At 43.6% G+C, this 15,900-nt stretch overlaps 1 protein-coding gene across 2 annotated transcripts in view; it reads right to left on the reverse strand.

The window, feature by feature from the left end:
- Nucleotides 1–13,220, reverse strand: part of CNTN1 (contactin 1) — a 326,339-nt gene extending 313,119 nt beyond the window's left edge. For both annotated transcript variants that reach the window (XM_061639947.1, XM_061639949.1), the window contains exon 1: nucleotides 12,775–13,220. The gene's annotated coding sequence lies outside the window, so the exon portion shown is untranslated. The remainder of the gene's footprint in view (nucleotides 1–12,774) is intronic.
- Between the last annotated feature and the right edge of the window lie 2,680 nt (nucleotides 13,221–15,900).

The following is a 15,900-nucleotide window of genomic DNA, read 5'->3' on the forward strand; positions in this document are numbered from 1 at the left end:
TGTACCAATCTGATAGTTCCAGCAAGCAACTAGAGGCCTATAGCAAGATATTGTAGCCTTATGTTAAGCATAGATTTAGAGAGTATTTGCTAGTGAGCCTGAAGATTGTATTCCCTCTTTCAGGCCCCAGTATTTCATGAGCACCTGAAAGCCTAAGATAGTCAAGGGCATGATGACCTGTTCCATAGAAGGCTGGGAATGTACCTTGTTAGTTAGAGAGGCATTGAAGGGGCCCAAGTTGGCATATATTCAAGGATAAGGTGTTTCATAGTTGGCTTAGATTCCAAAGGAGGTCAATAAATCAAGGGGTGGCTAATGAGCAGTTGCCTATTAGGACAGCTAGATGTATGAATCCAAGGATGGTCAAAGAGCAAAGTAGCATAGCACCTGCTCGTTAGCAGAGATGGGAGTGAAGGTACGGCCACCATATAGCTTGCCAAAGAGTGCCAGGGAGTTTCCATATAGTTTTCTAGCAATTAATTGGCTTTTGAAGATCAGTGTTATGCTGTAATGTTTGATGTATGAAAAATATTATTTCTGTATGTAACCATGCCAATATTGTATGTAATCATGTTAATGCCACGTGCTAGCTTCAATACTATAAAAGTGTTGCGTGTGCCTCAATGGGGTGTTCAGTCTGACACGAGCTACTGCAGAGCTGTGTGGCTGTTCCACTTTTATTGGGCTACTTGGCTGAATGCTTGTAAGTTACTCAATAAATTTTAACTCTTTGTAAGTAAATCTCTTGTCTGCATCTCATCTCTGGTAATCCAAAACAACCCGAAGGTACACAACAAGCCCTTGCGAAACTAAGAGAGGAATGTGTGATTCAAAGAGACTCAAATGATAATGGATCAAATTACATGGCTAGCAGAGATAAAGGGAATGGAAAAACCCCTCCCAAGAGCCAATCACAATGCTGTTTTTCATGTGGGAGGCACGGTCACCTGGTTGGGACTGTGACTCACCCAAAAGGTCAACAGCCAATAGTAGCTCTCCAAGTTTTAAACAAAGAGAACAAAGGCAGCATGCTTTCTCAAAGGAAAAGCAGAAACCTCAGAGAGGAAGAAATTTCCTTTTAATGCATAAAGGTTTTGTGGCAAATAATTATAAGCAAAAATCAAACAACTGGATTTTAGACAGTGGATGTACAAACCACAGTTGTTATAATGAAGATTTATTTGATGAAATAAACAGTGATACTGAAGGAAGAATCCAGACTGCCAATGGTCAATATATGAACATTAATGGATCTGGATCCATTGCTCTTAGATGCAAGGTATCCGATCAAACCATAGTAAATGTAGCAGATCACGTTTTATATGTCCTGGATTTAAACTGCAATATCCTTAGCGTTTCAGCTTTAGATAAGAAAGGATGGAAAGTGTACAGTAACCAAAGATGATGAATTGCTTGCACTAGCTTATCAAATAATGATGGTGTTTATGAACTGAGTCTTACAGCTGAACAAGCAAACAGAGTCATGTTGGACAAGGAAGAGAGCAGCCTAGAACTTTGGCACAGACTGTGACATTGCAATCCAAAGGCGATCCTACAGCTACAAAAGCAGAACCTTGCCACAGGTATCAAGGTAAACCAACAGAACCATAATAAAGCAAGCAGATGCATAAATTGCATTGAAGAAAGGGTGTTAGGCCCTCATTTCCACCAAGGACTGAAAAGAGAAGCACCAAGGTGCTAGATCTCACACACAGTGACCTCTGTGGACCATTTAATGTACCCTCACTTGGGAAGAATAGATATGTTCTAATTTTTGTGGATGATTTTTCAAGGTACTGTGTGACTTACTTATTGAAGGACAAGAGTCAAACACATGAGATGCTGAAGAAATACATCTCGATGGTGAGCACAAAGTTTGAAAGGAAGCCGAAAGCTCTACAAAGTGACAACGGTGGTGAGTTTATATCGCACCAAACACAAAGTTTCCTGGAGGAACAAGGCATTTTGCACAAGAGGACTGTCAGTCATAGTCCAGAGCAGAATGGGATTTCTGAAAGGAGATTTAGATCTCTTCTGGAAATGACAAAATGCATGGTTGCTGACGCTGATCTACCCAAAAGGCTGTGGGGTGACGCGATCGTGGCTGCAACGTATATCCAGAACAGATTGCCAACCAAGGGCACCACACACACACACCATTCCAGTTGTGGCATGGCAGGATTCCAAACCTGGCACATATCAGAGTGTTTGGAAGCATTGCTTTTGCCTACATAGCAAAACAAAAGAGGCAGAAACTAGATGCTAGAACAGAACAGACTATTTTGATAGGCTATGCTCCTGGTAGCAAAGGCTACAGAGTTATGAACCTAAAGACAGGTGAAGTCAGCACAAGACACGTTGTCTACTTCAATGAACGAAGCAGAGCTGACAAAAGAGGGACTGTGCTAGATTTCTCAGAAGAGCAAGGACACCATGTCCAGTCTCTTATAGATATGCCAGTACCCACTGTCAGCTCTACACTGCATCAGCAGTGCCGGTGGGGGGCTGGAAATTCCTGGGTGGTTGGCAGGGAAGCAAAGTCCTTAGCCGGCAGTCTGGTCATAAATCTGCCAGATCTAGGAGGAGTGGAGCTGATAAGGGCCAGGCTTGTCCGAAGCATACTTGCCGAGTCAGGAGTCCAGAAGTGAGGTCAGTAGAGGTCCGGGATCAAGTGCCAAGGGGTCAGTCCGAAAGAGGGTGCCAGGAAACTAGGAACACACAAGCCACGCCTGACGTTGCAGTCAGCAACAAGCTGCAGCCAAGGTGTGCCTTATAAAGAGCAAGGTTGACAGCAGGTGTGAGTCCTCAGCGTTTGGGCCTTAAGGAGACAGGCCTGCCTCTCTTCTGCCTGACCTTCTGCTGTCTACGTTCTGCAGGTGAGGGGGGAGTATCCTGTTCACTGTCTGTGTCTGGCTGCAGGGACTCTGCTGTATCTGGGGTGCTCTGCAGCTGAGGGGGAGAAGGAGCTGGATTCTCAGGAGTTTCCTCTGTGGCTCCTTCTGGGTCTGCTGCTGTTACTCCCGAGTCGTCCTCATCTGAGGAGTCCTCTGACGGGGCCATGACACCCACATACAAAATACCAGTGACATCACTGATATCTGCACAACCTGACCCAAGCCTTGAACAAGAGGAAGAGGCAGAGATTGCAGAAAGTGATGATGAGGCTGAGAGAGGTACAGACGCAGATGAGAATGACAAGATGACGGGACTGGAACATGCTGCAGAGCCAGACCAGATCCCAGAACAAGCTCCCAGATCCTCATCGCAACCAACAATGGTGTACCACCTCTATGCCTGTCCTACCTCGCAAAGTCGGTGCTACCCAGACAAACATCGACTTGGGAGGAGATCAAGGAGATGCCAGCATCCGAGGGCGCTCAATGGAGAAAAGCCGCTCAGGAGGAGATGGATGCACTGCACAAGAATAAGACTTGGACTCTGACAGAACTTCCACCAGGCAAGAAAGCCATAGGATGCAGATGGGTGTTCAAGATGAAGCAAGATGCAGGAGGAGAAATTGAATGCTACAAGGCAAGACTAGTTGCCAAAGGTTTCCTGCAGAAATATGGAGAGGACTATGATGCTACGTTTGCTCCTGTTGTCCGACACAGCACAATAAGAACGCTACTAAGTGTGGCAGCCTCCAAACAGATGCACGTCAGACACCTCGATGTCAAGACTGCCTTTCTGCATGGAGAAATAACAGAGGAGTTGTATATGCAACAACCTCCAGGTTTCGTGAACCAGAAGCAAGCACATCTTGTATGCAAACTTAATAAGGGCCTGTATGGACTCAAGCAAGCTGCAAGAGCCTGGAAAGAGAAACTGGATAAAATGCTCAAGGAGCTAGGCTTCAAGCAAGGTGAGGTAGACCAATGCCTGTACACCAGAAGCAAAGATGGTCATATGACATATATTCTGATTTATGTCGATGACTTGATCGTGGCGACTCAAAGAGATCAAGACTACAGAGAAGTTGTACATCATTTGAACAAAGAAGTTGAAATCAAAGAGCTAGGCATTGCAACATACTACCTAGGCATCCAGATTGAAAGGGAAGCAGATGGCTCCTACCTACTCAACCAAAAGCAAAAGACTGTTGATCTTTCAGAGACTCTAGAACTCAAAGATGCCTATCCTGTAGCAACACCTATGGCAACAGACTTTCTTAAAGACAATGATGTAGGTGAACCTTTACCAAATAATAAGTACAGAACAGCAATAGAGAAGCTTTTGTACTTGACCACAAACACCAGACCTGACATAGCAAATACAGTAGGGGTCCTATGTAGGAAAACTAGCATACCCACACAAAAGGACTGGATTGCTGTCAAAAGGGTGGCTAGATACTTGAAAGAAACTATGGACTTTAAGCTGAGATTGCCAGCTAATAGTGATCCAAAGGTTGTGTGTTACATTGATGCTGACTGGGCTGGAGATGGCTCAGACTCCAAGTCAACTAGTGGCTTTCTGTTTATGTATGGAGATGGACCTATCTCCTGGGCTAGTCACAAGCAAGACATAATAGCATTTTCTTCCACAGAATCTGAGTATATAGCTGCTGCAGAAGCATGCAAAGAAGCCATTTGGCTCAACAGACTACTAAAGGACCTTGGAATAAGGGTGCAGAGACCTATCCAGATGATGGAAGACAACCAAAGTTGTATTAGACTTTCTCAGACTGAGAGAATCACTCCACGTACTAAACATATAGCTATAAATACCATATTGTACATGAGTCGACAGAGAAAGGATTCATTAAGATGAACTACTGTCCAACTGCAGAGATGACAGCTGACATCTTGACAAAGCCATTACCAAGAGACTGTTTCCAGAGACATCGTGTCAAAATGGGCCTGTTAGATTAATGCATGCAAATTTGAGAAGTGTTGGAATAGGTAAATGTTACATGTTCCCTTTAAGGGATATTTGGGGAATATCCCATGTACCTGTTTACTATGATGCAACTTCCTAGTGGGTGGGGTTAGTTACCTGGTTTCCTCCTCCTTTGTCCTGGGGGTGTTCTTGCATATTCTCCATTGCTGATCAATCCATCATTGAGAGAGGCCGCATAGCAAATGATGCTCTCTGCTGAGAGCATCAATACCAAAGACTAAAGATGGACTGAATACCTTCCATTTTCTTTCATCTAAGCTACAGCCTATGTTTCTAACGTATGAAGTCATGAGTAAATGTTTTTATCTTTTACCTAAGAAGATTGTGTCTGCTGTCAGAGAAAGGTGGGGCTGGTTACATTCTCATTCTGCTGCTTGTATTTTTAGATCTCTGCTAAGAAATAGGACCAACCAAATTAGTTCCTATTTCTCTCTGGTATTTTTATAATACCAAACAAAAACTTAATGGCTCACTATACACAATGGTAGAAACCTGAGATTCAGTAAAAAATCTCACAAGTATGTTCTTGGACAAGTAATTTCTTTAATCTGAGGAATGACATTCAATTTATCTTGCAACAGAATTATGAGATATTAGGATTAAAAAAACCTAAACAAACAAGTGGCTATTGAAGTTCACATTATAGCTCATGAATATGGTGATGTTAGGATCATAGAAAATTAGAAAGGGGATTAATAGAGAAGAGATGCAACTAAAGTTGCCAGATTCAGACCCTGAGGGGCTTCTTCTACCTGTAGGAGTTACACAAAAGGCAGATTGTCAACAAGTACATCTTATCCAACTGCATTGCTGCTGGAAACGATGCATCTCATGAGATTTCTCCTTGTACAAAATTGAAGAGTCCCAACAGGGTTTTGGCCAGGAAACTCAAGGAAGAGCTCATCGCAGACAGTGAAACTACATTAGCCTCTCATGCACCAAGATAATTATGAAAGGTCCTCCATGTACACCTGCCATCAAATGCAAAGTGGATAATGACAGGAAAGAGCCTTTTTTGAGGGCACCCTATTGATGGAATTTTCATTCCCTAAGAGACTTGCTTGATGCTATCATTTTAGTACTAGGTGAAGACCTTATTTTCCCAAGTATTTTATTATTAAAACTGTATGCTGATTTTATTCCTGCCATTTCATGATGGTTAATTTTGCTATAATATTTTGATGAACTTTTATACAGTGTGGTGTAGTGGTTAGAGTGTTGGACTGGGATCTGGGAGACCAAGGTTCAAATCCCTGCTTAGCCATGAAACTCACTGGGTGACCTTGGGCCAGTCACTGTCTCTCAGCCTAACCTACCTTACAGGTTTGTCATGAGGATAAAATGGAGAGGGCAGAGAACCATGTTTGTTTGCCACCTTGAGCTCCTTGGAGGAAAGGTGGGATATAAATGTTATAAATAAATAAATATTTGCTTTATTGTCTAAGCTTCCCTGAGAATATTTACATTGAAGGGGCAACACAGAAATAAGGTGGAACTTGAAAGATTTGGCAGCATGACTCATACTATGGCATGAGATAAATACATAATAAAAATATATCTGTTCAATCCTTAATGAATTGCAAACAATAATGATAGTTTCAATATTAACCATGACTGGAATATATACACTGATAGATGATCTTTTGAATAGGTACCACTGAATTTATGGGCATGAGGAAAGGGTGTGATTAAATGCCAACCCCACAATTTGTGGTAAAGAAATAAAATCTGATGGAGCAGGCAGAGATAATTTCTGTAAGTTAAGAATGACTCTGGGATCAGCAAGTCATATCAAGGTAACTGCAAGAAGTAATGGCTATGAGATCTCTATTCAGAACATTTATAAATATTAAAAATAGAAAAACCTAAGTAGCTCCCTTGAACAGCTGTGGGAACAAAGCATTACATTTGTGGAGCTGTATACATATAAATTAAAACCATAAAAACCTGTCTCAGTAAGGGGTTAGAGAAGAAGAATATTCTTGAAAATACAGGAGCCTACTCAACTTTGTATCCTGGAAAACCTAGTGGATCCCACAGGATCCCATCTTCTCTATAAAACATGTTTCACAGAGCAATCGAACTCGAGAAAGCTGGTGAAAGGGGTGCCGGCGGAAGAGGTGGCAGGTAGCTCTATGGCATCCATTTGCTATTTAGGAGCCGCCAGGCGGTGGGACATCAGTTCAGCCTGGAGCTGAACACATGAATGGAAAAGAAAAAGCCAGCTCTCATGAATAGCCCTAACGGCAAATAAGCACTCTCCATTGACCTCCATTATAATTATTTTCTTAAACCTATCTTGACTGGCTTGACTAAGGCTACCATGTGAAATAATGCTAAAGGTGAGATTCAGATTGGGGCTCCATAGTTCATGTTCTCAGCCACTATGTTTCACCAACTCTCTGTACTTACTGGTATATCAGGAGCCCATCTTCTCTAAACAAGATGTCTTTTCCCTTCAGCACTGAACATTCCCTAAATCTTGGAACCATCCAAAATATTTAAGAATCATTTGCTGTATGGCTGATCCCTTAAAACACAAAATAGGAATATCTTACGGGAATTTACAAATGCAAATTGCTTTTACACTATTTCCTGACCTCATAGGAATGCTGTACAGCAAGGCTAGCTAGAAGATATTTAGTATATACATTTATTTAAAGCATCTTTACTCCACTCTTCAACTGAAAAAGCTCACAGAATGGCTTAGAGACTGTCTTGAATAAAACAAGACAGTTCCTGCCTGCAGGCTTACAAAAATAGAAGAGAGGGCACAATAGGGGTATTAGACTTGGGACTAAGGGGACCCATGTTTAAATCTTACCAGATGCCCTTGGGCATCTCCCATCCTCATCTATGTCACAGAGCTGTTGTAAGGATTTTTTTAAAAAATGGATAAAACCCTTGTACACCACTCTGATGGCAAGATACAAATGTGATTGGCAGAAGGGGTTTTTGTACAAAGTTCCCTCTGAAGTTATTTATCAGAGAATACAATATAAAGATGTCACCCCCTCCCAAATGTACAGAAGTATTACCTAAGCAGTAATAGCACAGTGGGGAGGAGAGCCTGGCTGGGAGTCCAGAGTCTGTGAGTTCAAATCTCCGCTCGTGTCTCCTGGGTGTAAAGGGCCAGCTACAGATCACCTCCACAGTGAGTAGCTCAGGGGTACGTGCCCTGCCACCTGTGCAGCCGTGGGCAAGCTGCATAGTCCTAAGGAGCCCAGTTGCCCCCCAGCTGGCAGTTGCGGACAAGGAAGGGGCTGGCTTGTGCAGCTGTGGCAAGCTGAGCAGGCCCTAGCCAGCTGGGGAGGACTAGCCTCAGAGGGAGGCAATGGTAAACCTCCTCTGAATACCGCTTACCATGAAATCCCTATTCATAGGGTAGCCATAAGTCAGGATCGACTTGAAGGCAGTCCATTTCCATTTCAATCATAGTGCTGTAGTCAGGAGAGCCAAATCTCCATCCAGTTTCATTACCATCAAATAAAGGGTGTTGTGTAGGATGGACTTGTGCTAGTGGGCCAAGTTACATACAAAAGATCACACACTTGTGTTCTGTGTTAACACAATCAGGAAAAAAAATACACCTCAGTTTCGTATTCAGATCACTAATGGTCAGACTCTCCACTCTTTACCTGAGCACGCATTGTGAGTGTGGAAGATGACTCCCATTCAGCTTCCCTGCTTGAATGCCAGGATGATAAAAGATTAAGTAGTCTTAGGTATGGCTCCCAGAAAGGCTGGGTAAGGTATATAGGTTTTCCTTTTTGCTCAGGATCTAGTTCCCTTTTTCTCCCTTTCCATCCACCCAGATAATTGACTAGAAAGATTGCCTTGCTTTTAACCAACAAGCTATTTGGGTTATAGTATTATTGACGCATACATAACCTTGCTTGTTCTGTACTTGTGAGAATGTTACAGTCTGGATTATACAGGTAGGTGAAGGTTAAGGGAAGAGGTGCTTGGTATATATGCATGACTCATCCTTATGACAAAGGGCCAAACTCTGCTCTAAGTCCATTTCATAGCTCTATGATCTCATGCAGTCTTATTGAATATAATTAATTCAATGTGATTACTTTTATACCCAGTTGGCACTGACTAGTGACAGGGCCTTTTCATGATGGCTCACCATTTGTGAAATGCCCTCCGCAGTGAGGTGTGTGTGTCTCCATCATTATTGACTTTTAGGAGGAATTTGAAAACATACAACTGTTATCCAATATTATTGGCTATTACATATATGGTCCAAATATGTAGGATTACATTTTGTAATGTTTGGTTATTTATGGGAGTAGTGTGCATTCATGGTGCAGAAAAAGAGATTCAAATAAACATCCAAAGTGGAATTTCATAGAAGGCATTTAAAGTGCAAAAAGCTGCATTTGTACAACAGTTATGCTCAAGATGACGTTTTACCTATGGCAAAAACATGGAGAAAAATAGCAAAGGGTTGTCAAAATCTTATATTATTATTAACATTCATTACCCACCCTTCACCCAAAGGTCCCAGGGCACGTTACAACAATTTTAAAATACAGCATTAAAAATAACCTCAAATCACAAAATAAGGTGGGTCCTAAAAATATACATGTCAGGTGTCAAAGGCCAGAATAAAGAGGTTTGTCCTCAGCATTTGCCTAAAAGTGTACAATGATGTTGCCAAGACACACCTCAATGGGCAGGGAGTTACTTCCATAACTTAGGGGCTGCCACAGAGAATTCCCTACCCCAGGCCACCATCACCCGAGCTTCCGAGGGTGGCCCCCTCTGCTGATCTCAACACCCGAGAGGTCCGCAGAGAAGTCATTTAAGGCTTTAAACACTAGCATGAGCACACTGAACTGGACCCTGGAATGAACGGGCAACCAATGCAGCCATTTTAAAACAGGAGTTATATGAGATCTAAAGGGAACTCCAACCAGGAATCTGACTGCTGCAGTTTGGACCATTTGAAATTTCCTAGTTGTCTTCAAGTGCAGCCCCACGTGGATCACATTGCAATAATCCAATCTGGAAGTTACTATAGCATGGAATACTGTGGCCAAATCATCTCGGGGGGGGTGAGGCTGACAAACCAGCCAGAGCTAGAAAAAGGCACTCCTAGTCTTTTTCACTGGCGAGAGGCCACTTGAGCCCCCAGTGACAATGTTGGATCCTTCAAGGCACATGGTACCTTCCCTTCCTCCCATGAAGCATTAATCACTCACTAGACCCACCCAGTCAACTCCCTATGGCTAGCTCTAAGAACCCAACAGATGTAAGGGTCAAGGGGGCAGGTGTCTGGCTGCACTTCTTCAAACACCTTGTCCACATCCTCAGGCTGCAATAATTGAAACTAATCCAGCACAGATGGATATTCTTGAGGACAATTGGGACAATTTTTCACCCCACCCCCGACTGCACAGAACTATGAGCTCTGGTTATCTATACTACTTGCGCAATGTTTCTGACCAAGGATTGCCTTCATTTTAAAAAAAAACCTTAATTTATTTATTGCATTTATATACCACTTTTATACCCAAGATAGTTTATAATTTTAAAATATTAAAACAAATAAATGTTATAAAATATAGACCAAGAGTGTCCTCACTGGCTGACTGATGGTCCCTTCAGGAGTTGATGGCTCAAGCTCCCTGGCTTGGGCTTCCTTACTTCTGCCTTCCCTCAGGGAAAGCAGGTCTTAAGTAGTCCCAGGGAAGGTGGAAGAGTGGCTGCCCCAACAGGTTCTTGAGGCTGCTGGTGGTTCTTTTAGGAGCCAATGATGCAGGTAATCTCTAGACTGGGCATTTTGGCTTTTGCCTTTCCTCAGGGCACACAGGCCTTGAGTAGCCCCAAGGAAAGTCAGTATGTAGAAGGTGGTGAAGATGGAACTGGAGATGGTGGCACAGAGCAGAGAAGAAATGCAAAGAAAAACGCATTGGGAACCAGCAACAGGTGCCAGTAATGGACCCTAGATATCCCAATGTCTTCATACAGCAACAACAAGCACCTGCGTAGCACAGTGATTTTGGTATCATTATATAGCAAAGATCTCAGTTACTAGTTCCAAAGTTACCTACCAGTGGTCTTGACTGGAGGTGAAAGCAGTAATTTAGAAATGATCTCTACCAAAGCCAGTGAAACTTATTTATACATATATCATTTATTTGGTCTGAGTGTGGTATTGCAAAAGCTCAGCAGTGGCAGACTCTGAAAGCAATTTCTTAGTTCTCACCAGCAGGTGTTACTATAATCAAGATGAATTACAACATATACACTGCAACATTTATACTAAGTGATAAATGTTTAAAAGCATAATATTTAAAATAAAGTCATGAAGAAAACAAAAGTACATTTCATTCAAATACAGAATTCTGAAATAAGTCTACAAACATATAAACCATTGGACAAAATTGTCAGAGAGAACCAACCTGCCTTCTGGAATGCAAACTACACAAGATGCCTGCAGAACCACCACAGCAGCACTAAAATGGATGTGTGAATTACAACGAAAGCTATTAATGTCTGCAATATTCGTACATATACCAGAAGTTATTCTAAATATTAAAGAAAATTGCATTCCTCTCTCAACCCAACTATTTCTGTGCAAGTCTAGGCTAATTTGATGTAACAGGATTTTTTAAAAAAAAACAAGTTTATGTTGAATTATGTGACCCACTTCCTGCTTTATATATGCACCTCATTTAAGGCTGAAATGTTAAAAACAGCAATCAGGATATGTTAAAAGGTTCCTTTGGGGAGGCTGGTAATTAGAATTTGAAAAACCCATTTCACAGATTTCACTTAGACTTAAGAAGCCCCCAATAGTAGCTTCTCTGGGCTCCTGCTGGGAGGAAGGGCGGGATATAAATCAATCAATCAATCAATACGTTACTTTACCTTTTCTGTATCCCTGAAATGTTTCATAACGATCTGCCTATTATCAAATTGAGTATTGCCTCATTGGCTCATTTCCCTACAGAAGTGATACTCCAAAGTGAGTTGTTATGTTGGGCCTTCAAAGTGAATACTCCCATGAGTTCATGGCAAATTAACAACTAATTAGGAACGCTTGTGTGAACATTATCGCCCTGAAAACGTCACCCCTGAGCGACACCTACCCAAGCCTGAGCATCTTCTTTCTCCTTGTTGCTTCAGCAAATCTCTACAACGTACTCCTGAGCTATAGTGCAATTGAGAAAACGGGAGTAGGAGAACTCTAAAAAGAATAAAAAGCTAAACCAATTTTTGCCATCTGCGACATGAATTTGTTTCCCATCGTCGCAGCCCGAGCAAAAGCCAAATGGACCACTACACTATGGAACAAGCAGGAAATAGGATTGCTGAAAGGTGGGGATCCACTGCTTTTAACTTCAGATATTCTAAGGCTGGAAAGGAGGGGGTACGTCGGGGAAAGGAGGAGAAAAAGGGATTGGCCACCTCAATTTGATGAGACATTGTATCATCTCAGCGCAATATGTTTTCCCACCCTAAAGCGGTTACATCTTATCATTCGAGTCGCCGCCAACTGCTGTCGGCATTGCAGCTGTCGCAAAATCCAGCTGTCTACTTGCTTGAAAGATTTCAACAGGAGAGTTGCTCTATCTTTCTGCCGTATTCAGAGCAGCTCAGCTAGGTTCTGCCAGTCCCCAAGACAGCCCCACAGGATGACGCCGGTAACAGCATATACCTGGAATACTTTTGCAGACGCACACAAGTCCTTTCCCAGAGAGTCGGTCCTTCTCCCCCGCCCCCCCCCCTCATGGCAGCAACAGCAGCCACCCATCCATCCATCCCTCCCAAAGGGTGGGCAGGACATTTATGGATGTAAGGAAACAAGCAAACTGTTTAAATCTTCCTCGGTGCAGATAACAATAAAAAGCCAAGTCCTACCTGTGCAGTGGTAGCGCTGCTAAGGGAGGAGGGGAGGGGGAGTCTAGGGCTGCTGCTGCACAGCTGGAGGCTTTCCGCGTCAACCGCAATCACCTGGGAGCGCCCTGTTTGCCGGCTTGTCCCCGCGCCCACCCGCCTCTCTTCTCAGCGAGTCTCAACCCCAAACGCCTTAGCAGTTGCCTGCCTTTGCCTAAGGGGGCTGTGGGCGAACCGAGCCGATGGGGGCAAAAGTGGAGGGTGGCGGCGCGCGGGAGCGTCGGCCACTGATTGGACAGGGATGATGTCACTCCTGAGCCTGGCAACGAGGGAAACGTTGCTGGATCAGAGGAGGCTTCTTCGGGTGGGAAAGCAGGCGCAGCCTCGCAGCTGCAGAGGAGACGCGGGCGGGCAAAGTCCGAGGGTGGCGTCGGGGCTCGGGAGGGAGGCTCGCTCAGCGGCGCAACCCACTAAGCCCACCCGGAGAGCCGGAAGGCGGTGAGGAAAGGCAACCGGCGCGCTCGGCAGCTGCCGCCCGCCCATCTCTTTCCCTATTCGCGGTGACACATTACTGCAGGTGCAAAGGCGGCGCAAGGCAGCCTTCTCCCCGCGTCATTGGCATGGGCGCAGCCCCCTCGCACATGCCCAATGCCAAACTGAAGTTCTTGCCTGACCCGGAGTTTCACCAGAGGTCTTATCTGCGCCAGTAGCTTCTCCTCAAGGGATAAGGGTGTGGAGAAAGAGGGCATTTGGGAAGGGAAGGATGCTGAGAGGGATGGAAACGGGTGTAGAACTCCAGGGGGTTGGGTGTGTGTGTGTGGAGTCGCAGACCTGTTACTTTCTTGGGAGCAGGGTTCCAGCCAGGTCCCTATGTATGAGCCAATCAACAGAAAAAGGGTCCGAGAAGAGTCCTTGTCCTTTCCTGTTCATTGGAGCCAATCAGTGAAAGGAGGTGAGTCAGACACTGAGAAGGCTCTTCGCTCTTCGCTAATATGCAGCCTCCCTTTTCATGCTGATTCGCTCCTAGAGACATCTGTTGTAGTGTAATCTGGACTTGAGAGCTGACAGACAGAGCAAGGGAGGTAAGGAAAAGTGAAACGGGTGTGGGTGTGATGTGACTATCATGAAGGGGTCCCTGCACTTCTGAATTTGCCACTACACTACTGGATGAAAATGTGGGTTGGAATGCTCAGCCAAACAGCAGGATGGGGAAAGGTTTGCTTATGAGGAAAATGATTCAGGAGGAGAGGCCAGCCAAATCAGGATGCCCAGAGAGGAGCAGAAGAAAAGAAAACAAATCTGAGTGAATAGGAATGATCTTGCACTTTGTTATGGAAAAACTCAGGAAAACTTCACAGTCTTCAGAAAAGTCAAGTTCCACCCTATCCCCTGCACATCCACACTTGATAGGACAGGATTCCATGCTCCTGTGCCAAAATAAACTGTAGCTAGCATGTTCAATGCAATCCAGATTCTCCTCTCTTTTACACCATGCCTTCCTAACTGCATCAACACACACACACACAGCAAAGGCCAAACTAGATATGATACCAAATGCATTTTTACATTTAATGTATGTGCATGGTGTTGTGTGTTTTTTTTTTTAAAAGAAAGACAAGACAAATTTAGTGTCGTGTAGTTTGGGCCCAAGTTTGCCATCTGTAGGCTGTTCTGACATCAAAAGAAGAAGGGGAAGTGTTTTAACATTCATTTCCACTTAGTACAAGAAGGCAGGCATTGCCAATTAATAGTCTATTAATGGAAAGATTCAGCACCAAAACTCTTCTTACTCATAACTGATTTGTCCATTTCCATAACCTTGATTTTAAATCCTGTTGGGTTCTGTGCTGACCCATCTTGATTGTCCACCCATGGTTTTGTCTCGCTATTTAGAAGTGGCTGATTTAAATAAAAAGAAAACACTGGGGGGGGGATAGGACCTGTAGATTCAGATTCCATAGCTACCCTGTGATGGATGGCTTTCTTCCCACATCCTAGAGCAGGGATGGGGAACTGTGTGGCCCTCCACAGGTTGTTGGACTCCAGCTCCCATCATCCCTGACCGTTGGTCATGTAGACTAGGGCTGATGGGAGTTGGAGTTCAGCAACATCTGGAAGATCAATCACCGCTGTCCAAGAGAAACAGAGGTAGTAGCAATACGTGGCTTTCTGCATACATTTAATCTTTTTTATTTGCATCCCATCTTTTATTTTCTGACTGGAAAACATTTATTTATCTCATATATGGATACTCTGGGTATAAAATAAACACACAACTAAATCCTTGTACACAAGTTCTATATACACCTTTTCGTTTGCCACAGATCCTCTGACTGGGATTCCAGTCCCAAACCTAGGTAATCATTATAAACCATATATCCAGGATCCACTTTTTGCCTTCACTCCCTGGTGCCAGTCATTGCCCCTTATATTCGTAGATGAATAGCTGATGCTAGGCAGTGGTGGAAAAATGTATTCTGAGATCTGGTTTATTATTTAAGACTTGGGATTAGCATAGATATGACCTAAATGTGCTGAAGATCACTATACTTCTAGTTTGCACATCCAAAAATTCTGTCCTCCAGATTTGGCTGTTTCTTGCAAGGCTACTAATTCAGATGCAGATTCACATTCAGCATACATTAACTTATTTTGTATCCCCTTTTAAGAAGCAGCCTTTGGGTAGCGAAGAGCCTGTTCTTGACTCTTAGGTATCCCATCCTAGTTTGTTTGTTTTTCTGTTTGACTTTTTTTGTACTCTTAAGAATATAAGAAGAGCCTGCTGGATCAGGCCAATGGCTAATCTAGGCCAGCATCCTCTTCCCTCAGTGACCACCAGATACCTATGGGAAGCCCAAAAGCAGGACCTGATCATGAGAGTACTACCCTGACTTGGGATTCTCAGCAACTGGCATTCAGGGGGATATTGTCTCCAACGGTGTAGGTAGAGCATAACCATTGTGGCTAGTCTTCTCTCCCTAGCCCTTTCTGCATCATTCAGTTCCATTACTAAGTCATTACATTGACTTTACCCAACTTCAAACTCTTCTGCATCTCCCACCATATAAATGAATGCTATGGATTTCACATAGTGCAATAATCCAAATGTGACCTCAATCCCTTTCATTGACCAGGTTCTTGAATCTCCTT

The sequence above is a fragment of the Rhineura floridana genome, chromosome 8 (assembly GCF_030035675.1).
Source record: "Rhineura floridana isolate rRhiFlo1 chromosome 8, rRhiFlo1.hap2, whole genome shotgun sequence".
Lineage (NCBI taxonomy): Eukaryota > Metazoa > Chordata > Lepidosauria > Squamata > Rhineuridae > Rhineura > Rhineura floridana.